The following is a 24,127-nucleotide window of genomic DNA, read 5'->3' as shown; positions in this document are numbered from 1 at the left end:
TCCTTACATGTTTTTTTTACAGCTGGATGCATACGGAAAACGTGCCCTTTTGGCAGTGGCTACGGCTGCATGCCCTTCAGGGAATGTCCTCTAAAGTGCCTTACATGTTATAGTGGCTGCAAGTTCCCGTCTGTCTGCTGCAATCTGAGTATGGCGCATTCATTATCTTTATATGTAACACACGAAGCATCATTATTGACAACTTGAAGTGAAACAAAGCCACTATGGAGAAAGTTTTCATATAAGTAAATAACTGTATAGATTATCTACGGGTATTTGATTGTCTTCAGTAAGCATATGCACTTCAAATGTACGGGCAACATTGGTGCAGCTCCTCACCACTTCCAAATTCCTGTGTCGTTTACCTCTCTTTTTTTTCTGCCTCTAAAGCATGTAAGTGCATGACGCGATGAGAGCGCAAGATTCTTCTGGATGCATTTAATCAATACGTCTGTAGAGTCGCAAGATGGACCATATCAGCTATCTATTGAATATTGAAAATGTCGGAATATACACTGCTGAATAAATGCAAACAAAGAAACCCTAGAGATCACATGCATCGTGGGAATCAATTAATTCCATGCAAAGGAGTGAGAGCCTCACTTACGGCATTTCTTAGCACCTGCACGTGTACGTCTTGTAACCTCTCCCCCAACTAAAACAGAAGAGAAGGCAAGTGCGAAATTGGTTGAAGTGGTGCGGGTGAATGAAAGGCCGGCGTGCCGAATCGAATGAGTGAAAAGAAAGAGAAAGGAATAAGTAATAAATGCGAGCGGGGTGTTCGTGCCGAAAGGGTAGAAGTGAAGGTGGGTATTTCGATGAATCATAGTTCTCAAATGTAAGCACCGCATGACATTGATAATTGCCCGGCGATAAGGACGATGAAAATTCTTAGAAGAATGCTTATACTCACTGGTTTTCGTTTTGTATCTACCATATCGGATGGATCTAATAACCCTCTTTGAAATGTTCATACCTATTGGCTTGTCTGCAAGAAACTTCTGGATAAGGTGTGACCTTTATATTTTTCGTCTCTTGGCGACCGGAAGTTTGACTGAAGTATGTAAAATTTGACATCATCGAGATTGCGACCTGCCACATTAAAATGATGTGCCACTGCTTTTAGAAGTTTCTAATAAGAGGCTGTCCTGTTTTGCCAATGTACTATTTGTCACAATGTGAATATTAGAGCATGTAACACCGTTTGAACTAGTGCAAGTAAAAGTAGATTTTATAGTATGGAGGAAATCATTCATAGTGTTTCTAACTATATCGGCAATTCGAGGGTACTTGCAAGTCTTACATGATGGACGAGAACAAGGTGTCATGTGGGCAGCAGAGCAAGAGTTCACGTTTGCATGCACTAACATGTTCTCGATAAGAAGTCTCTATTTCGGCGATGCAGTTTCTGCATCGCCATCGCTTGCTTATAAGCGCCTGTCGCTTGCATATATCTATTGGTTTTATGTACAGCGTCGTATTTAATTTTGCTCTCTCAATCAATAATTTCATGTTTGGCAATTTAATGCCACCGGAAGAATGGTTCATAATTATTATATTACTAGGGTTAAACATGTTGAAATGGACACTTAATATGTGTAGTGACTTATGCCATGTTCCCACATAATAAGTATGCCGTCTATGTAGCAGCGACAGGTATTAGTAATGATATACATTACGCATTTCCTTGCTTTCTATGAGTGACTTAAAACCACTTCAGTGCCTTCAGTAAAAGGTATATTCGTGTAGAAGAAGCAGACATCTAACGTTTCTAGAATTACATGGTCCGAGAGTGTTTGTTTCCTCTATGGAAACTATATTTCGAAGGAAATGGAGTGCATCTTGAGCGAAGTATAGAAAAGGGGATGATATCTTCGATAAATGTTGATTGAAAAATTTTTGTATCGGCTCAGTTAGTGTGTTATTGTTGGATACTATAGGTTATGCCTGAGGTTTGTGCGACAAGTAATTGGTCTATTGAAAGCTTATAAATATTTCACAGCAGGTAGAGGCGACCTGCTTGCTCATTTTTAGGCATCAAGAAGTGATGCTCGAAATGTGTCGCTGTATTCTTGGTTAGAAAATGCGTTATCATGTTTAGTATGTTCTCACCATATTCTTGAATCGGGTCAGAGCTTATTTTTCCATAGTTCTTTTTACGGAGTTGCCTGACAGCCTTGTTTTTAGATTCTTCTATAGGCCAAATTATTATATTACCACCCTTGCCGGCAGGTTCTATACGTAATAATGTCTTTTCTGTTTGCGAGAAGTTTCATGATGCCATGCTCTGCATAGATGAAGTTCTTGGGCTTTCGACTCTGTCTGCTTGTGCACACAATTTCCCTTGAGGCAAGTTTTACGTGTTGCCCATGTCTTAGCACACCAATTTCGACTAGACTTAAGCTCTGGGATATGTCTACCACCTCACTACTGTGTTCTGGTTCCTGGTCTGGGGTGACGGAGCTTTCTGAAGTGTTCATAAAACTATCCAGGGCACAATACCTAGTATGATAGTTTTCGCGCTACTTTTTGATTACCAATTTATGTTCTCTACGCTGTACAAATTGGGCAAGTTGTTCAGTTTCCTGCCCAGATAATATAATGCTATTAAGTTGGTTGGTTATGAAATTAGGCTGATTTCCCTAATGGTATTTCATTATCTCTATTAAGGACAAAGAGGCGCTGTCTAAGATACTGTTCCATTTGCAAATAAGCTAGGTGGTGGGATGCACAGAGGATATTTCACCTTTAAAACTTTTAAGAATTTCCCTTTTTTATCATTGGTAGAGTATTTCATTAAATGAATTCTGTAACTTATTTTGTGGCGACTTTACATCACTGAAGGAAAGAAGGTTTACTGTTGCCTGTACTGCCCTTGGCGTGTGTTAGTCATTTGTGTTTGAGTCGGCTAGACCTCCGGCGAGTAACGTTTTCAGATTGTGTTTCCTTAATACTATTTGTGTCGGCGGTGAGGTGTGATGCGATGTCTATTTGTGTATCTGATTGTTTTCTAGCGTATGTTGGTGTCTGCGTGAAGAAGTTAGAAGTATGTGCCGTCTCTACTTGTTATGTATGTTTTGTTGGTTGTGTTGGTTCCACGTCGACCGTCTTCGTATATGGTTCCTGCGTCCGAACTACGGTGGGACGTGTGTTGCAGCTAGTTGTAGCATGTGGAGCGTGTTGTTCTAGTTCATAAGAACCGTTCGAGTGTGTTCTTGGGTCTGTCTGTTTAAATTCATTATTGATTCGGTACTTGATGTTCCTGCGAATAAATGGGACAGCTGAATAGTTAGGCTGTAGTCCGGCCAGATCGAGAAGAGTGTCAGTGTCCTTGTGCAGTTCCTTCTCCTCCTCTTGTGTTTTGCTAGAGGATGAGCGTACGAGGGATAGACATACACGCACAAAGGTCGACACGTTGGCTCCAGCTGAACCTACACATTCTGTTCGAGAATGTTTCACCTCGTCAAGCTTCCATTTTACCCTGACCTTCTGCCTTATTTGAATCAGTGTAGTGACACAACGTAATGGCGACGCAACATTGCTTAGAATGGCATGACATCATTATGAGAATGCAGTTGCGTCGGCTAAATGCACCGGCTAACTTTCTAATGAAATTGACGAGGGTAGCGATGGGGGCTTCTTGGTCTGTCATGGTTCTTGGATGTGGGCGCATGTCGTTGATTTTACTGCAACAACATGAAAGGCGCACCCTGTCATGTTGTTGATTGTACTGCTGGTTTTTCATGTTATATGCTAGTGGTCACGTGAATGTCGTGTGCAAAAATAGGTATATAAATAGGCTTATGAAAAATAAACGTTTTTTGTTGTCAGTAGCGCCAGTGCGTGTGTCCTTCTTCCCTTTGTCCTTTTCTTTTAGCGCCCACATCCAAAAATTTCTAATGAAAGTTGACCTGTATCGCCGACATGACCTGATGGCGATCACTTAACACTGACGCAGTGGTCACGATGTTAATAGGAAATAACAGCGCCTATCATCGATTGGTAGAGAGTAATATAATAATATTTGAACTTTTACGCGCCGAAACCCCGATATGATACTTGAGAAGGTGGCATAACTTCAGCTGAGAAATATCGACTGATTCTGCACCTTGCAATAGTGACAGTGCATTAGCAACAGATGTACGATGAACGTATGAGTTCAATGTGGTGACATCGAGGAATAGTCGGCCGAGGCATGAAAAGAACCGCGCGACGAGAGAGAGATTACACGTTTACTAGAGTCCAGTGTAGATGGGAAGGTTTCCCCACGCCAGCCGGCTACTCTCATGTGGGAACTGACAGGTGCAGCCTAACGGCCCTATCGTGGGAGCACTGGACGGACAGGATTTTTGCCTTGAAAGTTTGGGCTGCGCAGAAGCGCATCCCTCTCGGCCTTGCGGTAAGTGCGGCTGAGTGACCCGCACTCGCAGGGCATGTGTGCTAAGTTTTGCCCTGCCCGCAATCGGTGCAGGCGGCGCCGGGTAATTGGTGGGGCTAGATTTCACTTAAGTATACGCTAATGACAGGTACCGAAAGGTTTAAGCAAGCGCAACGAGACTGGCTGTGCTTTATTGAGTATTGAATGTGGGAGCAGGAAAGCCCTCATCACCTTGTAGTAATGCTTGGTAATCTCGTTATGTGTGGTTGCACTGTCTTTATGTCCCGCGTCGTCGGCGCTAGAGCCGTCGCCCATGTCGAGAGCATCACGTTCGGTGAGCGAGCGCGCCGCTGTGTGGGCCGACTCGTTGGGCTTCAGGACAACGCCCTTTACTGAGCCGAAGTGCGCGCGCAAACATATATGGCGTGACAAAAGCTCATTAGAACATAGCGGCATTACCGTGGCCTGGCAAGCCAAGATAAAGTTTCTTTATATACAGGTGCTGCTGTATCCGATATGATCTATTTCGCGTTCATCGAAGTCCGACTGCCGCGGCCGAGCTTGAATCCACGACTTTCGGCTCAGCAGTCGCACACCTTAAACACTCGGCTACCGTGGCGGCAAGAAGATTGTTTGCAATGCTACTGGCACAATATACTAAAATATATTATACTAAATATACTAAAGTAACAAGATACTAGCGCAACATACTGAAGCTCTACAAGAGTTGGCTGGTGATATTTTTTTCCGTTATCCTCTTGAATCGTGCGATCGTACATTCTGAATAGAACTGGTAACAGCGAAGTTTGCATTCAACAGGAAGTTTACGCGTACACCGCTAAAGCAGTTAAGCGCAGTGCACAATTTGTGTAGGTACCACGTACGAGGGCGAAAGCGATGACCCTACGCTGAAGAGACCTCAGTATAAATTCTGCAAGAAGCCGCGCGGCTCTCTGTGGTTATAGCTACAAAGCCTCGGTGTCGCCAAGCAAGAGACGTCAGCAACGTCAACCGTATGAAAGCTTCGAACGCCAAACAGTTTGAGCTTGGTCCTGCCACAGCAAAATACGTTTGTAGTTTTTAACCCACAATTGCTGAGGTCCCCACAGTAAGTTATAGCGAAGCTGTGAAGTCACCTTTTCATGGCCATTTTGCCAACCCTCGTGAGGCAAATAGAACTGTAATGCTACGCTGTTTTGGTTTCGCTGACAACTACCTTTGAATTTCACACGCTGAGGCCTGTGCCCAAAAGGTGTTGCGCCTTCAGAAAAATTGTGAAAAAACACTCACCATATTTACTCTTCTTGTAGGGTTCATTTTAAGAAAAAAAAGGGTGAAATTTTATTTCGGTCATAACTTAATTACTCCTAATTAAAATTAATTATTTATTTGAATAAATGAATAACTCAGCGTAACTTCATTATAACATGTTAAATATGCAATAATGGCTTTTCCATGAAGCTTTGACCGCACAAAAAGAGTTTTGCTTATATTGGGAATGACGTACGACTCTCTCACCATTGCTTAAAAAGCTTTAAATTCTGCTTTCTCAGAATATGCACTTCATGCGTGAATTGTGATGTACAATCCGCAAATGTATCAAATTTGTACACCATTATTCTAAGGGAGTCTATACTGCATCTCAAGAATGTAAAGACTTCTCATGGTTTTCTCTGGAAGTTGCAGTGATTGATTGTAATTAGCGTGTGATTCAATATCTTTTCATTCGGGAGACAGTCATGTTGCATTCCTGTATAAAGAGATTCAAATGTTAGGCTCTAACTGCACGCACAATTTATTCCTTGTTGTATGCACTTCGAGCAAACAAATACTTCAAATTTGGTGAGCCTCTTGAAACGTGGAAGGTCGTACATGTTGTATAGCATGGGAGTGTCTTCAGCAAGGTGATCCTCTGCATCAATGCGCAGCACAATTATGTAAATTGCGCTATTTTTCCATTCGGGAATAGTGCAAAAATGTGCAAATTCTGTTTAAAGCCGGTCGAAGTGCCACGCGACGCGTGAAAATTCTTTACATTTGATGTGTACCACTCTACACAGTCTGGCTGAAGCGGATATCGTCCATTTTACTTGCTTCACGGCCAGATATAGGCACATGCTAGCGAAATACAAGCGCTCGGTATGTATGGGAGACTTCTGTTTGGACCTCACTGGAAATATTTGCCTCATGAATATATTGCTTTCGCCAGCTTCAGCGCTCACGATAAAAACGTGAATCTTACGTAAATGACGTCGTTTTAGCCAGTCGAGGTCCATTTGGTCACCAGGCGATAACTACATGCTCAAGCCGTGACTTAGCGACACATGCTCTCAATCTCACCAGAAAAAACACTAGAGTGAGAGTCTAGCTCGACCAGCGCGAACCAACAAAAATGCGTTTTGTGAAATCATGATGGCAGTACTTGTTCCATCAGTCATTGCGCTATTGCAGTTCACTACGCGATCTCTACCCTTATACTCATTCTACAGTCAAAGGTACAGCTTCCGTTCTCCTAAGTGGGTATAAATGTTCTCTCGCACTATTGCTTCCAGTTGGGTGCGATTGGTAAGTACATTTTACCACTCTTATATTTCTTTCCTGAACACGACCCACTGATTGTTCGGCCCATTTTTTGCGAACCATTCTCTGACACAAATGTTTTAGCATCATCTGAAAAGAACGTCCACAGTGTAGATTCTTTTAGTTGTGACTGATAGTTACTGCATACTTATCTTGTAAGCAGTAAGTTTATTAAGTTTGTGAACAACGATGGACTTGTAAAAACAACCTATACTGAATTTTCCTTAGTCACGTCGCATCTTAGAATGAATTGCTCATTAGTCGTCGATTATTTTATGTTCTTCATGGGTAATAATGTTGATTTATTTATAACGCAGGGAAAATGAATGACTGCTCATTGGCTGGAGGAACCTGCAAGCGTGTCTGCTCATTGGAAAATACCCGAGCCAGGTGCCCCCGACCCTTGAAGTGCTGCGTCTATGTGACTCGCTGAGAAGACACTGTTATAACTTGCAAACATGCTGATCGAAGCCTTGTTTTTAAAGAAACGTGCACAAGACACTCTTCTTGCTCTTGCTCATTGTGTGAAAATCGTGTGCACAGCAAAACAATTTGCAATATCAATGACTAACTAAAGTAATTTTAGTTTTAACAGCGGAGCTCCTTAACCCCCATATTCGGCTTCCAGTGTGTGCAAGAAACTACGCCGAGCGATGACGCCACTGTGCGTCGCCTTGCGACCACCTGGCATAGCTGCGCCTATAGCGCGTGCAACGCAATAACTTGGCAGGCGCGCTCTCTTCGTCCTCTTCATAATCTTCTGCTTCGCTCTCCGAACACGTGTACACGGAGTGCGCTATCCCGATGCGCCGACTTCTCCGGCGTGGGACGCAATAACTCGGTCGGGCGAGAGGACGAGCATGCATAGAGAGAAAGAAATAGAAAGAACCAGAGACAAAAAAGAGATAGAAAAAACAGAGAGAAAGAGAGAGGATTGACAGTACGAAAGAAAGAAAAACATTGGAGCTCCACGCTAGTGCAATCTGAGTGAACGTTGAAACTGGCAAGGAAGCGCCACCACCTGGGGAACAAAGATCGAGTTTTTTCGTCATTCTTCAACATCATCTTCTTTCCTTAATGTCTCTTTCGTTAACTTTTTCTGCATCTTTCTTTTACCTTCCTTTTTTCCGTATGTCTTTCTATATTGCCCCCTCTCATCTATTTTCTCCTCCTAACCCTCACATGACTGCCTCACTTCTCTTTCCCACAACTTACTATGCTATACTGCGTATGGTTACACTAAACCTTTACTATCTCACCTCCTCCATTACCTGCTTCTCACGCGAACATCAGTCTTCTTTCTTTCATCTTTACTTATTTCCTAATCTCTTTTGATATGTCATTTTTCCTCCTTTCCCTCCTGCCAACCCTCACATAACTCCCCGTCACCCTCACTTATTCTCCCAACTCTTGCTATGCTATACTGTACATTGTTATGCCATGGTTAATCCTCTCACCACCTCCTTTCCAGCCTCCTCACCCTACCATCAGTCCTCATACTCACTTTCCTTTCCGCTCCCTTCCTAAATTATACTATAAAAGGCTATGTCATGCGCTACCCTCTCCGCTCATCATTTCCTTCCTCTTCACTCTGACGTCACTCCTCTTCACCATCCCTTGCCTTTTCCACCCCTTTGATATTCTGCATGGCTATGCTATTGCCAGACCCACTCCTTTCTATCTATGTTTTATGTCACCAACACCTACACGTGTTACTACTGTCTTGCGCAAGCCGCGCCAGAATATCTGGTAGCACTCCAGTTTGTAGTAGATCATTTCGTTAAGATTGCGCACATGACACGAATAGTCAAGATTATTCCAGAGCTTGCTCGACCACAAGTGATAAGGCTGGAAAGTTCAATGAATGACCTATAAAAGATGGAGCATCCCAGCGATGATCAGATTATCGAAGGCCGATGGTCTATTCGCCGCTACAGTGTGCAGTGTATTGCTGCAGTTTGACTTTCCGTTTCCGGGCCACAAGTTCGGCCAAATACAGTTTCATCTTGGACATGCCGACTGCTGCCTTCGTCTACGTTATGATCCCGTGAAATTTGGTGGAGGTGCTTCCCAGTCCATGCACCGAACACCCCTATCCAACTGTGAGCCAAGCCCACCCACTCAAGGGGACAATGACGCGAACCAGCGAGCCAGCCGCAGACGGCAAAGTCTTCCACCAGAATACGGACCCCTGCCCGACTTGATTCCGCGCAGGTCTTCGGAGCTAAGGGCGTGTAAAACGGCGCTGTCAGTAATCAAGCACCGATTGTATTAGCGGGTGCGCATGTCAAACGTATTAAATAGCTGTCGCACCAGAGATATATACTTGTTCTGTCTGGGGTGGTTTCGCATTGGCCCTGCGAAGAGCTATTCCTTTCATCCTCCCACGACGAAACACGTTCTTCTCCTCGGGCAGGTCAGGATTGGTGCGGCGGAACAGTCGGGTCATCTATTTTGCGAAAATGATGTCACGGGGTCGTGACGTCGACGAAGGCGGCAGTCGGCGTGTCTGAGATGAAACTCTTTATTTGGCCGAAGTTGTGACCGGGAAACGGAAAGTCAAACAACAGCAATACACACCGTACACTGACAGCGGTGAGTCCATCCCAAGTATCACACATCTGGAGCAAGGCTGTAAGATTACAAATCTCGCAGTCCGCTTATTAATGGTCACTTTTGCGGTGCAGACTCTAGCCGGAGTTATTAGATTGCCCCAAGCGGTCCGGATTTCGTGGCCTTGCCAAGCAGTCCTAACTTTTTTCAGCCTTGCGGCGAATGATCGACTGAGGACGGAATAGTCGGTTCCAGTGTCGACGAGAGCGGTGACGTTGTGGCCGTCGAATAGTAGTACATCGAGGTCGATAATCCATCGTCTTGCATTGCGCTTAAGTCGCGGCGTCGGGTCACGGCTAGGTCGGCTTGTCCCGCTGCTTCTACGTCGCGTCAACAGGCCTTCTTCAGGCGCCGAGGTTTCGTCGTCACGGCTAAGTCTGGTTTGCGTCGTGTTCCCGAGTGGCGGCGTCGTCATCGACGGCGGAGGATCTTCGGTATTTCGTCGTACAGCAACCGCACCTCCATCGGTTGCTGCCCTTAGTTTTCCGGATACGTGCTAGGTGACCAGCTACGGGTTGGGCCAGTTTACTGGCGGCGCTACGGTGAGGCATAGAGGCCTGGCGACGGCAAACGGAATGGTTGTCGAGGCGTCCACTGCGTTCCTGCGAGGTAGTCGGCGATGTCGCGTGGTCTTTCACTCCGCTGTAGATGCGGCGCGTCAATGGCGAACCCACGCAGTCCCATATCGCTTCTGGCAGCGGCGGTAAGTGTGGCCAGCTTCTCCGCAATAATAGCAGAGTGGATGGCGGTCGAGGGCGCGCCAAACGTCGGTCTTCATGCCATGTATCGTTGGCCGGCTGGCGGGCCGTATGACGTCCGTGGTGGCGGCGGTGGTGCCTGGTGGCGGAACTGCTGAGGTGGCGCGGCACCTTGACGTGGGCGAGGAATGGGGGCCTTGAGTCGCACTGCAGCGGCATAGCTCACTGCCTGCAGCTGTGGCGGTGCCGGCTGAGGAACACCCAGTGACTGTTGGATTTCGTCGCGTACTTTGTCAGCGATCGACGTCACTTCGGCATGTGCAAAAGGTGTGAGCTTTCGCAGCTCCTCTCGCACGATGGCTCGGATCGTTTCGCGCCAGTCGTCGGAGCCGCGGGCATAAACAGATGCGTTGTCTTGAAATACGCGGCGATTGTACTGCCGGGTGCGCATCTAGAGCGCCTTCGCGATGGTTGTTGCCTCTGAGAGGAATTCTTCGATGGTCTTGGGTGGGTTCCTCATCAGTCCCGCGAACAGCTCCTGCTTGACTCCTCGCATGAGGAAGCGAACTTTCTTCTCCTCGGGCATGTCAGGGTCAGCATGACGGAACAGTCGGTTCATCACTTCCGTGTAAAGCACCACGACTCGTTTGGGTGCTGGACACGGGTTTCCGGCAGAGCTTCGGCCCTCTCTTTGCGCACGGCGCTCTTGAATGTGGCGAGAAACCTGGTGTGAAAAATGTCCCACGTTGTCTGGTTTCGCACTTGGTTCTCGAACCAGGTCCGAGCGGCCTCTTCCAACGCTAAGTAGACGTGCTGTATCTTGTCCTCGCTGGTACAGGTATTGAAGACGGCGACGCGGTCGTACGCTTCGAGCCACCTCTCCAGGTCTTCAAATGACGGTCCGCGGAACGTTGGCAGCTCCCTGCGTTGTTCTCGACTGTTGCAGACGATGACAATTTCATCGTGGCCGCCGTCGTGGTCATGGCCTTTGTCTTCCGAGCCTTATCGAGTTGAAGCCCGTACTGTGGTGCTAGACCTCGTTGTCTGCGGCTGGCTCGCTGGTCGGTGTTGGCGTCGACGTCTTCTTTGCGACTTGGGCTGCGTTCACGGCTTGACGGGGGCGTCCGGAACATGAACGAACAGCACCTCCACCAGATGTCACGGGGTCGTGACGTCGACGAAGGCAGCAGTCGGCGTGTCTGAGCTGAACCTCTTTATTTGGCCGAAGTTGTGGCCGGGAAACAGAAAGTGAAACAACAGCAATACACACCGTACACTGATAACGGCGAACAGAGCGTCGGCCGTCGATAAAATTTATCATTGCTGGCACGCGCCGTCTTTTATACATCATGCATCGGACTTTCTAGCCTTCTATGCGCGTCATGTGCGCAATCTTGACAAAATGATCTGCTACAATCTGGAATGCGCCAAAAATTCTGGCGTGGCCCGCGCAAGAGGGCGATCACACGTGCAACGGACCATTTACACAAACAGCAAAGGAAGCGTGCGTGACAATAGTTAGGTCTTCATCTAGGAGCTGCACCCGCGTCTCAAGCAAAGCTGCTGCCTTTTCCTTGCGGTCTACGCTGGCGAAAACGGGTAGGAAGCCGGTTCGGAAGTTGTCCCACGCTGTCATAGTAGAACCTTATTCTCGCACTATGTCCTAGCGGAGTCCTCTGGAGAAAAATAGACATGGGGTAGCTTTTGGTCGACTTCTCACGTGTAAGCAGGAATCGCCTGATTCGCTTGCAGCCAGCTTCTGGGTCCTCAAAAGTGGTTCCTTGAAACGTTGGTGGCTCCCAGGGCTTCTGCATCGCAAGTGTTGTGGTTGATACAGCAGACGTCATGGTGGCTGCTGGATTCGTCGTCATGGTTCTTGTCTTATTCGGCAGGTGTCCGTACTCCGGTCGTAGTCCTTGTAGTCTACAGTTAGCTCGACTGTCATCAATGCTGTCGGTGCCTTCTTTGCGACTTGGGTGGGGTTCGCTGCTTAAAGCAGGGGTCGGGAACATGAACAAAGAGCATGTCCACCAGATGTCACGTGCTTGTGACGCAGAAGCAAGCATACCTCCAGCAAGTAAGAGTGAAGCACTTCATTGGGCCAAGTTTTGCCAAGACAGAAAAGAAATCAGGAACCCAGCGCAGCGATCGCCTCCATCAGATTCGCCGGTCGTCTGTAATACCAAAACTGACTGTCGGCGACACGCGTCAGCTTTTATGCATGCGTCCTAGTACGTATAGGCCTGACTGGCTGCCCAGACGGCGCTGCGAAAACGGTGCTAAAAAGCGCCCCCTACGACAAGTTCTTTGGTTTCGAGTAGTCAGACAGGCGGCCGCATGCAGCACTAAGCTCAGATGCGCAATGGAGCCGCCGCTGTCGGTTGTGCTGCGCTTTGGATCTCGGCCAGTTTCTGGCGTGGCTGAGTTCTTCAGGCCAAGCAATCTGCGTAAACGCAAGAAGCTCGTCAACGTCAAGTATGTTTACGACGTGCAGGAGATTGAAGGAACCATTTCGGCGCGCTGCAACTCGCAAGTGCAGCGAATCTCATATGACGTTGAACTCGAGTTAAGTTTTACGAGGCATGCTCGCGCGATTAACGACAGTGCATAAACGAAAAGATTGCTGTTAAGAAAGCCGACATGATTTGCATTACACGACGAAACGGAATCAAGAAAGGTGCAGTGACGAAGGCTATCCGTCGGCGGCCCGAATGAGCGCATTCGCGTCGTGTGCCGTTTTCTGCCGCATTCAGTCGCAAACACACTTTTTCCCCATGCACGGTCGTAATTTTCAACATTTGCTTCTAGGGAATTCGTCAAATTCTGTCAGCGTGCGGTGGCGGTCGAGAAGCGACGGCGCGCAATGTTTACAGCCGGCCGCTGGAAGCAGCCGGCTGTAAGCTGCCGGAAAAATCGTAGGCACATACGCAGGGTTACTCATGGCCACGGCGGCCGTGCTCATGGCATCGTTTTTCTCGTTTCGCACGAAATGCCGGCTGCATATCCTCGTGATCGCCGTCGGCAGCCACGGCCGTGCACGCGCGTACGAAAAGTAATCAGCACGTTACGTTGCAAACCACGTTTTGCTCGCGTACTCACTTCACGCGTCGGACGGCACGTATCCAGCGGTTCCGTCGCTCCACTTCGTACGGCTTTCAGGGGAACCAGTGAAACCGCACATTAGGATCCTTACCCCCATGTTCGAGGCAATTAACCACGCAACAATAACGGCGGCGACCGCGCTTCGGGACCGCGCGCTGCTCAGAGCCGTCGCCCAGACCACCTGCTTTCGGCACGGTTTGTTGAAGCAGGGATCGCTCGTCAAACATGTCAGACTCTGCAGGCATAGCGCACATGTTCCTGCGTACGTTTTAAGCACTTTTTGAGCCTGAAAACTAGGCGCAAAATTAAGTAAAACGCTTAAAGCAACTGAGAACTGCGTAACTCGCCGGTCGGCGTCCATTTTTGACTACCCAAGCAACTTCGGCGCACGCCACCAGGCTCCGCCACAGTACTCAAAACTCCAGCGCGTCAGCCCTATAATGTAGTGTTATCACTAGAGACCCGATTTTATGGAAATGCCTACTTTGTTCCTTGCGCTCGTATCGCCCCACTTTGATATATGATCATCAGTAGAGTTTATGAACGGTATTTATGGTGCTTTTCTAGTCCCTATAAACGCCTATCTCGGTGTTTGTGCCTAAGGTCATGTAAGTGGGTATAAATGCCTATTTTCACAATCGGAACCTATACGTACACTATTTGGCTTTAAGTTTCGCTTGCGGCTGCAGTTTGAGACCGTCATTCATGCTACCGGGCAACACTGTTCGGAAATCTATGGTGTTCAGGCTTGTCCTGATGTTCAACCAACTCCCGGAAAACAGCCGCTGGCAGCAGTGTAGTGGGACGCGCTGGCCAGTATACGCCGCCGCGCTGACATGGCGCGAGCGGTTGGCGAATGCGAAAGCGCGGAGAGACAGCAAGGGAAAGGAGAGGGAAGAACAAAACATGAAACGAAAAATTCCGCAGATCTCACGCCTTGTGGGAATCGGCTTCATGAGAAGCAGTTAGCTCGTTGTTCTATGCTGCATCTCGAGTGCTACAATGTGTACCCAGAGTGCATGACGGGTTTTCGGCGAGGCAGGTCATCCGTTGTCAATGTAATTGACCTCAAAACCTTTGTCCAGCAGCAAAAGTACCTCAAGCGCATATCACTGGCGTTATTTCTCGATGTGATAGGGCGTACGACAACGTAACACATGACGCGATCCTCGAGTCACTGGAGGCTGCCGGAATTGGCGGTCGGATGTTTCAGTGGATCCGCGATTATTCGACGAGAAGGTCCTTCTTTGTGTAGGGAGAAGATGGTCGCACTGCCAACCACTATAATTCCCGTGGCGTCCCACAGGGTGGGGTATTGAGCCCCACTTTGTTTAATCTTGTGATGGCCAGCATTCATGTGCTTTTGACAAGTACAGCTCACACATCAGTATATGCTGAAGAAATTTGCCTTTGGTCTTCGGCTGCGACCCGTCTGCAAGTGCGTGCAAGAGTCGAGCAGGCTTCCACCTTAACCTGCTCATATCTACGCAAACAGTGTCTTTCTGCCTCTACCGAGAAATACGCGTTGGTCGCGTGTACACGCAAGGCCATGATACCATACCCTGTTATTATCAACGACCAAAATGTCTCATACCAGAAGCACTATAGCTTCCTAGGTGTGATTATTGACAGGGGCCTTTCGTGGAGCGCCCACTGCGCCTACCTGAAGAGAAGACAAATTTCCATCTTTCACATAATGCGGTTCCTCTGCGGAAAAACTTGGGGCACATCGATACGTTCCATGATCAGCTATACAGATCACTGTTTCTCGGGTTTTTACGTTACAGCTTGCCGATGCTGGCCAGTACATGCAAGAGGAACATCTGCAGCCTCAAAAGTTTGCAAGGCCAGGCACTACGAACGTGCTTAGGATTACCACGCTGCACCTCAACTCACGGGACAATTACCATCGCAAGAGAGCATTCGATTCCAACATACATCACTACTGACAATTTAAGAGCTCACATTATACATCTCTGCCGAGTTCCCGGTCACCATATTGCTGCATTGCCACTTCAGAGACCGCAAGCCACGTTTTAAAAGATTGTTTCGACTCATAGGGAATGCCTTCCGTCGGGCTTTACTCCAGCAGCAAGACCACTGTCGCCTCCGTGGTACCTACAACAACCACAGGTACGCCTCACAATTCCGGGAATAGCAAAGAAGAGCCGTCATTCGACAGGGGCCCTACGACAGGCAACATTGTCGCTACTCAACGAGGAGCATGGCCAAAGGACGCACATTTACACCGATGGATCGGTCTTAGCCAACAGCTCCACAGGTGTTGTTGTTATTCCGGCTTGTCAAGTGACAGTCAATTTCAGGGTGTCCCACAGGACGACATCAATAGCAGTAGAGCTTGGCGCCTTACGTGCTGCTATCCTTTACATTGCGGAAGCCCAGCCTCAAAAGTGGGTTCTCTTTTGCAACTCTAAGACATCCCTCCAGAGTCTGCAATCAGCATTACGCGAAGGGTGCACGAGCAGTTAGGAAATCAAATGAGAGAAGCTCTTAACCAAGTTTTATCGAAGGGACAGGATGTTGTGTTCCAACGGCTGCCGGGACATTGTGGTGTTGTTGGTAACAACCTCACTGATGATGTTGCCCGGTCCACCCACAAGGATGCCCAGACAGCCCCAGTACCCTTGTTGAGGACAGACACTGCAAGGTGCCTTCGCTCGTTCGCTGACACAATGTCTCAAACTTGGTTGAGTGACGCCAGTGTCTGTAACCGTCGCCTACATGAACTAGACCCATCGAGGATTCAAAGTTCTATCGCACCTCTCCGGCCATGATTCAACTTCACTGTGCCGCCTGTGGTTAGGAGTAGCTTTCACGAAGGTGTACTCTTTTCGCCTACTAATGGCAGACACCTCCAGATGCGGCTCGTGCAATAGCGACGAAACGACAGAACATCTCATGTGCTTCTGTGAACGTTTTGTGAACGAACGAAACGTTCTGCGCAATGCGCTGAACAAGCTAGACGACAGACCGTTTTCCGAAGAGATCCTCAGATCGTGGCCATACGCGTAGCAGGCCAGCAAAGCCACGCGAGCATTGCTACTGTTTTCAAAATCGACCGGTTTAAGCGACCGCTTGTAGGCATTCAATGGACAGGCGCATATGTACCCTGACAGTGCCTTCTTCCCTCTTCTTTCTTTCTTTTATCCCTTCATCCCTTTCCCCCAGTGTAGGATAGCAAACCGGACGCGCGTCTGGTTAACCTCCCTGCCTTTCATTCATTTCTTTCCTTCTCCTCCTCCTTCTTGTGGCTTTGAGTCAAGCGTTACGACGTGCATCGACGTGTTTTCGTAAATGGAGGATTTGTGTGGCCACAATGGTCTTACCAAACACGCCGACTACACTTAAGTTTAAGTTGTAACTTTAGGTCTGACGTATTTTCAGCACTCACGTTGACCATAGACGTCTGTGTTATCGAAACGAAGTGCACTCTACGGTGTGATGATGTGAATCTCATAGGTAACTTTCGTTGGCGTATTCCTCTGGGGTTGATCAATGCTTGAAAATAGCTTGCTGGGTCGTAGGAATACAAATATAACGTTAATAATTATTAGACTGCTATAAAAGCGGAGCCAACACTAGAACCCACATTACGTTAACCCGACCTGACGCCTGTATCAGGGGAGTACATACGTAATGTTCATTGCTTCGCTACAAAATCCTATTGGCAACACTGCCACCAAAATTGACCTTGAACTGACATGACGCCTGCGCTATAGACCTTATACAAAATCAGCTGCCATCTAGCGGCTGCCATGCGCATTTCCGCCATATTGAATCCTAAGCGTGCTCCGCATGTGCACACACGGAGCGCACGAATCAACGTGCGGCGGCTGATAGGAACGACAATGCCGACATGTTTTAGAATGTGGTGTTGCTCAGATTGCGGGAATTCGGATGTTGAAAATATTCGGCAGATCCCACGTACCGTGGGAGTCGATGTTATGCGAAGCATGCGGCGGGTAGGTGACTGTGGCGTAACTTTTTATTACTGAGCGACAGGTTACAAAATGACACTAAAGATTTGTATGAATTTTATACGCACACATATATATGTTGAAGAGCCGCATATGTGTTACAGAACCAGCTGTTTACGGTTGGGTAACGCTGCCAATGGCAACGTGGGTATTACCAACACCAGAAGCGGTAAGTTGACATGTAGTGGTTATATATGTATACGTGTCCCGAGAACGCATGCACGTTTCACAAACCCGTGTGCATGTGTGCAAGAAGTTCTTGACAGTTCTTGAAGAAGGGCACCATCACCGTGATCAGTGAGCACCAGCAGCTGGTCATGACTTCTTATAGGATCCGGTCGTGATCGTGGTGACGAGGGGTCCATGTGTAGTGAAGTATGTCGTATAGTAGAGCTGTTGGAATTCGTGGATGCCTCGGTCATTTCGTCGACAAATTGTCTGTCGACAGAGCTGGCAAGATGTCGAAATTTGACGTCACCCTTCGCGTTGGTGAGGTATAGGCCGTCGAGGCCGGTAGGCCTGGATAGTGCTACATAGACAAACATCAGTGGATGGTGTTTGTCGTATTCGTAGACTACCTGGGCGTATGTAGCCTACGTAGCCTAGTCTACAAAGCGGCTGTCAATCAATCTGGCATCATTCTCGGTCAGCATGAGGCCATCGCTCAGCCTCGTAAGAAATGAAGAGGACACTGCGTCGTTCTGGTGGACGAAGTGCAGTTTACGGTGCGGTGGTGTGGATATCATACGTACCTAACTTTCGTTAGTGCATTCCTCCGGGGCCGAGCAATGCCTCAATATAGCTTGCTGAATCATAGGAATACAAATGTAATGTTGATTAGACTGCTATAAAAGCGGAGCCAACACTGGAACTACAGACGTTCATCTCATATGACGGCTGTATCGTAGGAGTACACATCGTAGCAGTATCATGTAGTGTTTATTGCTTTCTTGTAAAATTACATAGCCAGCACCACAACCACAATTGACGTTGCACCAATATTACGCCCGCGTAGGCTGTTTTTCCAAACCAGTTTATAGACCTGGCGTGGCTCAGTGGTAGAATACCTGATTGCCGCGCAGAATGCTTGGGTTCGATTTCTGCCGGGATCCTAATTTTCATTCTTTCCATTCGTTGAGTCAACGCTGCCTATGTTGGTTTTCCTTAACGCTCTAGCATTTAAGCTACCAATGTCTGTTCTCGCCGTTCCTGGGTAGATATAAACTGTCAATCACCTGTGGCGCATACCCGTACACCGCGGGCCGTGGTAAACGGGTATGTGCCACACGTGTCTAGTGGAAAGGGTTTAACGACGTACGCGACAAGATTTTAACGTTATTCATGTCACGACCCGGCAATCATATTCGTCAAATCCTCTTACTCTCTCATGCAATTTTTGGTCTACACCAAGTTAAGGAGGCCATCATGAGAGCACCCAGACGTAGGCGGCTAGATAGATAGATAGATAGATAGATAGAAAGATAGAAACGCTCAAAGTGCCAGAGGTTCGCTAAGAAATACTTCGCATTTAAAAAGGTTTGCACGAAACTACCCTATATGTTATTAGATTTCCTCGGGGCCCACGAGAAGCAGCAGCTCGTGCGCGTCTTTGATTCTCAGAGAACGGACCGATTGTGATCAAGCCTGTTGTTTGTAGTATGTTTCTAATTGCAGAGTCTAACAATTAAAAGGTAACGTTTGTTGGGATGCTTTGCCCGCGGCCTGCTTCACTATGCGTATTTTGAAAGCATTTCATGTGCTGTGACTGCCGAATTCAGAAGGGCGGCGCGGATGGCCTGACCGCCCCTCCGCTGCCCCCCCTTTCTTTCTTTTTTTAAATTTATACCCGAAGAATAGCTCTTCCAAAAAAGCTTATTCCCTTTCGAGAAAATTCTGTGTTTACCCATGTGTGCTATGTAGTGTTTACAGATGCTTCAAGTGCGTGGCACGTTGCTTGTGAAACCCCTCCAAAACATATGCTGTTCCGGCAAATATCTCACAATCGGTCGTGGGTGCGCGTCCATTGTTTACACGCTGAGCTGGTTTCGCAAGCGCTTAGTCGGCGACGCAAAACTGCCTTGCTGCAACGGATTCAAATTGTAAGGCGCCATTAGGCCCCGGAAACAACTATGCGAACGCGAATACTGTTGGCGTATCGTGTTATTTACGAGCATATGTCGGAAGGATATTGCATAAAATACCAGCTTAGCAGCGCCACTTCTTGGAGTAACTAACAGTTTTTATGTTCACTCTTTACACGCGTGAGATGCAAAAATTCTATACATAACGCACGTCGGTTACTAAAGCAGCCACATATTTTTATTTCAGAAAGTAAAAACAAGAAGACAACGTTTTAAATAAAATTAGATGCACAAGACATGACATCGACGCGGGCTGTCCCTTGTGAAATAAGCTTTGAAATGGGTGAACAGCACTTTCGTACCGTGATCGCTGCACCTAGCCATGTCGCTCGCTAAAGCTTCCTCGCAACCATCCTACACTACACGCATGATATTCAGATAGATAACAACGCTTAATTCGCTACACTGAAAACAGGTAAACAAAATTTATAACCTAGCGCAAAGCTTCATTCTCAATGACGGCAGGCTTACATGTGACACGGCGACGAACTTGTATCTTCTTACTCCTTGTAAGGCAGGTGTTTACATGCATTATTATCAACGCATTAACTAGGAAATGCCGGTAACGTTTACGGGTCCTTATAGACTAGCCTGACATTTTCATGTCCTGATTGCCAACTATCAAAGCAGATACCAGCAAGAAGTCATAGCAACGAATGCAATACGATTCGGACACAATTCTCCAATATGGCGCCGAATCGGCAGCTTCGTCAAACCTCCGACAGATGGCAGCAATATCGCATAAGGTCTCTAGCAGCTTTTTCAAAGAAGTTGAAAGGCCTGGCGTGGTTTTGTGGTAGAATACCTGACTGCCACGCAGAATGCTTGGGTGCGATTCCGGCTGGTATCCTAATATTAAATGCGAAGCATTTCTTAGCGAACCTCTGGCACTTTGAGCGTTTCTATCTACGTATCTATCTATCACCTGATTGATAGTATGAATATGGTCTATTGTTGAGAATCCTGTACGAAATCCTGCCTGGTCCCTTGGTTGATTGAACTCTAATGTCGTATTAATTCTGTTAGCAATTACTTTTGTAAATAGCTTGCAGACAACGGACAGTAAGCTTATGGGCCTGTAATTTTTCAGGTCCTTGACGTCCCCTTTCTTATGGATCAAGATGATGTTGGCATTCTTCCAAGATTCTGGTATCCTCTCCGTCGAGAGGCACTTCGTATACAGGGTGGCCAGTTTCTCTAACATAATCTCTCCACCGTCTTTCAACAGGTCTGATGTTACCTGATCCTCACCAGCTGCTTTGCCTCTTTGCATTCCCTTTAGGGCTTTCTTTACTTCTCCTGTCAATACTGGTGGGATGTCATATTCCTCTGCGCTATTACTCCTCCTTACGTTATCATCCTGAATGCCTCGGCTGCTGTACAGATCCCTGTAGAACTCTTCCGCTACCTCAACTATTCTATCCATATTGTTTGTGACCTTGCCTTCCTTGTCCCTTATTGCATACATCTGATTTTTGCCTGCTTGTGAAATGCGCGGAATACAACCAACCCCTATACATAGCCTTCATAGATTACGAGAAGGCGTTTGATTCGGTGGAGACATCAGCAGTCATGCAGGCACTGCGGAATCAAGGCATCGACGAAGCCTATATAAACATAATGGAAGAAATCTACAGCGGATCCACAGCCACTATAGTCCTCCATAAAGAAAGCGACAGAATCCCAATAAAGAAGGGCGTACGGCAGGGAGACACGATCTCTCCAATGTTATTCACCGCGTGTTTACAGGAGGTTTTCAGGGCCCTAGATTGGGAAGAGTTAGGGATAAGAGTTCATGGAGAGTATCTCAGTAACCTACGATTCGCTGACGACATTGCATTGATGAGTAACGCGGGAGACGAATTGCAGCTCATGATTACTGAACTGGATACGGAAAGTAGAAGAGTAGGTCTGAAAATTAATATGCATAAAACTAAAGTAATGTGGAACAATCTTGGCAGAGAACATCGCTTTGCGATAGGTGGCGAGACACTGGAAGTTGTAAAGGAGTACGTCTACTTAGGACAGGTAGTAACCGCGGAGCCGAACCATGAGAGTGAAATAACTAGAAGAATAAGGATGGGTTGGGGCTCATTCGGGAAGCATTATCAAATCATGACTGGTAATCTACCACTATCCCTCAAGAGGAAGGTATATAACAGCTGCATCTTACCGGTACTTACCTACGGAGCAGAAACCTGGAGACTTACAAAGAGGGTTCAACTTAAATTGAGGACGACGCAGCGAGCGATGGAAAGGAAAATGATAGGTGTAACCTTAAGAGACAGGAAGAGAGCAGAGTGGGTCAGGGAACAAACGGGGGTTAAGGACATCATAGTTGAAATCAAGAAGAAGAAATGGATATGGGCCGGGCACGTAGCACGTCGGCAGGATAACCGGTGGTCATTAAGGGTAACTCACTGGATTCCAAGAGATGGCAAACGCGTGAGGGGGAGACAGAAAATTAGGTGGGTAGATGAGATTAAGAAGTTTGCAGGTATTACGTGGCAGCAGAAAGCACAGGACCGGGTTGATTGGCGGAACATGGGAGAGGCCTTTGCCCTGCAGTGGGCGTAGACAGGCTGATGATGATGATGATGATGATCTATCTATCTATCTAGCCGCCTACGTCTGGGTGCTCTCATGATCGCCTCTTTAACCTTGTGTACACCAAACTTGGCAAGAGATGGTAAGAGAATTTGACGAATATGATTGTCGGGTCATGACATGAATAACGTGCAAATCCTGTGGCGTACGTCGTCAAACCCTTGCCACACGTGTGGCACATACCCGTTTGCCACGGGCCGCGGTGTACGGGTATGCGCCACAGGTGATCGACAGTTTATATCTACCCAGGAACGGCGAGAACAGACATTGGTAGCTTAAATGCGAGATCGCTAAGAAAAACCAACATCGGCAGCGTTGACTTGACGAATGGAAGGAATAAAAATTAGGATCCCAGCAGGAATCGAACCCAAGCATCCTGCGTGGCAATCAGGTATTCTACCACTGAGCCAGGTCAGGTCTATAAACAGTTTGCAAAAACAGACTACGCAAGCGTAATATCGGTGCAACGTCAATTGTGTTTGTGGTGCTTGCTATCTAATTTTACAAGAAAGCAATGAGCTCTACATGATACTCCTACGATGTGTACTCCTACAGTACAGGCGTCATATCAGATTAACGTCTGTGGTTCCAGTGTTGGCTCCGCTTTTATAGCAGTCTAATAAACAATACATCTGTATTCCTGTGATTCAGCAATCTATATTATACACAATATTAATGAGAACTAACAGACAATAATGCCAAGGAAAGTATAGGGGATGTTTCTAGTATTAAATGTAAGGTAATTGTGAAGAAAGAAAAGTGGACGAAAAGATAGCTTGCCGCGGGCAGGGACCGAACCTGCGACCTTCGAATAACGCGTCCGATGCTCTACCAACTGAGCTACCGCGGCGGCATCCCCCCGTCCACTTTATAGGGTATAGATGTGTGCATTTAAACGTGGGAGCGTCAGTCAGCGCCGCCAGTAGCCATGACGGCGAGTGTGGAACAGTCTTTTTCTGCCTGTTGCGTCACGTAGCACGTGAACTTATTACGAGCTGGCAGCTGACCAACAATTCCCTCGCATACCTCCTGAAAGCATCAAGTCTGCCAGAACGAGACCCTCGCTATGAATGAAGGAAAGAAGCGTTAATTTCAAGGGCTCGTTTTCTTTGTATACACAATATTAATGAGAACTAACAGACAATAATGCCAAGGAAAGTATAGGGGATGTTTCTAGTATTAAATGTAAGGTAATTGTGAAGAAAGAAAAGTGGACGAAAAGATAGCTTGCCGCGGGCAGGGACCGAACCTGCGACCTTCGAATAACGCGTCCGATGCTCTACCAACTGAGCTACCGGGCGGCCATCCCCCCGTCCACTTTATAGGGTATAGATGTGTGCAGTTAACGTGGGAGCGTCAGTCAGCGCCGCCAGTAGCCATGACGGCGAGTGTGGAACACTCGTTTTCTGCTGTTGGCGTCACGTAGCACGTGAACTTATTACGAGCTGGCAGCTGACCAACAATCCCTCGCATACCACCTGAAAGCATCAAGTCTGCCAGAACGAGACCCTCGCTATGAATGAAGGAAAGAAGCGTTAATTTCAAGGGCTCGTTTTCTTTGTTATACACAATATTAATGAGAACTAACAGACAATAATGCCAAGGAAAGTATAGGGGATGTTTCTAGTATAAATGTAAGGTAATTGTGAAGAAAGAAAGTGGACGAAAAGATAGCTTGCCGCGGGCAGGGACCGAACCTGCGACCTTCGAATAACGCGTCCGATGCTCTACCAACTGAGCTACCGCGGCGGCCATCCCCCCGTCCACTTTATAGGGTATAGATGTGTGCATTTAAAAGTGGGAGCGTCAGTCAGCACCGCCAGTAGCCATGACGGCGAGTGTGGAACACTCTTTTTCTGCCTGTTGGCGTCACGTAGCACGTGAACTTATTACGAGCTGGCAGCTGACCAACAATCCCTCGCATACCACCTGAAAGCATCAAGTCTGCCAGAACGAGACCCTCGCTATGAATGAAGGAAAGAAGCGTTAATTTCAAGGGCTCGTTTTCTT

The 24,127-nt window shown here is 47.2% G+C and overlaps 1 long non-coding RNA gene across 1 annotated transcript; it reads left to right on the top strand.

Moving 5' to 3' along the window:
• Positions 1-7,460, top strand: LOC119383700 (uncharacterized). The gene is made up of 2 exons (XR_005181718.2): positions 1-148; positions 7,276-7,460. It is a non-coding gene; the product is annotated as an uncharacterized LOC119383700 (long non-coding RNA).
• The last annotated feature ends 16,667 nt before the right edge of the window (positions 7,461-24,127 follow it).

This window comes from Rhipicephalus sanguineus, chromosome 2, assembly GCF_013339695.2.
Source record: "Rhipicephalus sanguineus isolate Rsan-2018 chromosome 2, BIME_Rsan_1.4, whole genome shotgun sequence".
Classification (NCBI taxonomy): domain Eukaryota; kingdom Metazoa; phylum Arthropoda; class Arachnida; order Ixodida; family Ixodidae; genus Rhipicephalus; species Rhipicephalus sanguineus.
This window is presented reverse-complemented; position numbering and strand designations above follow the sequence as displayed.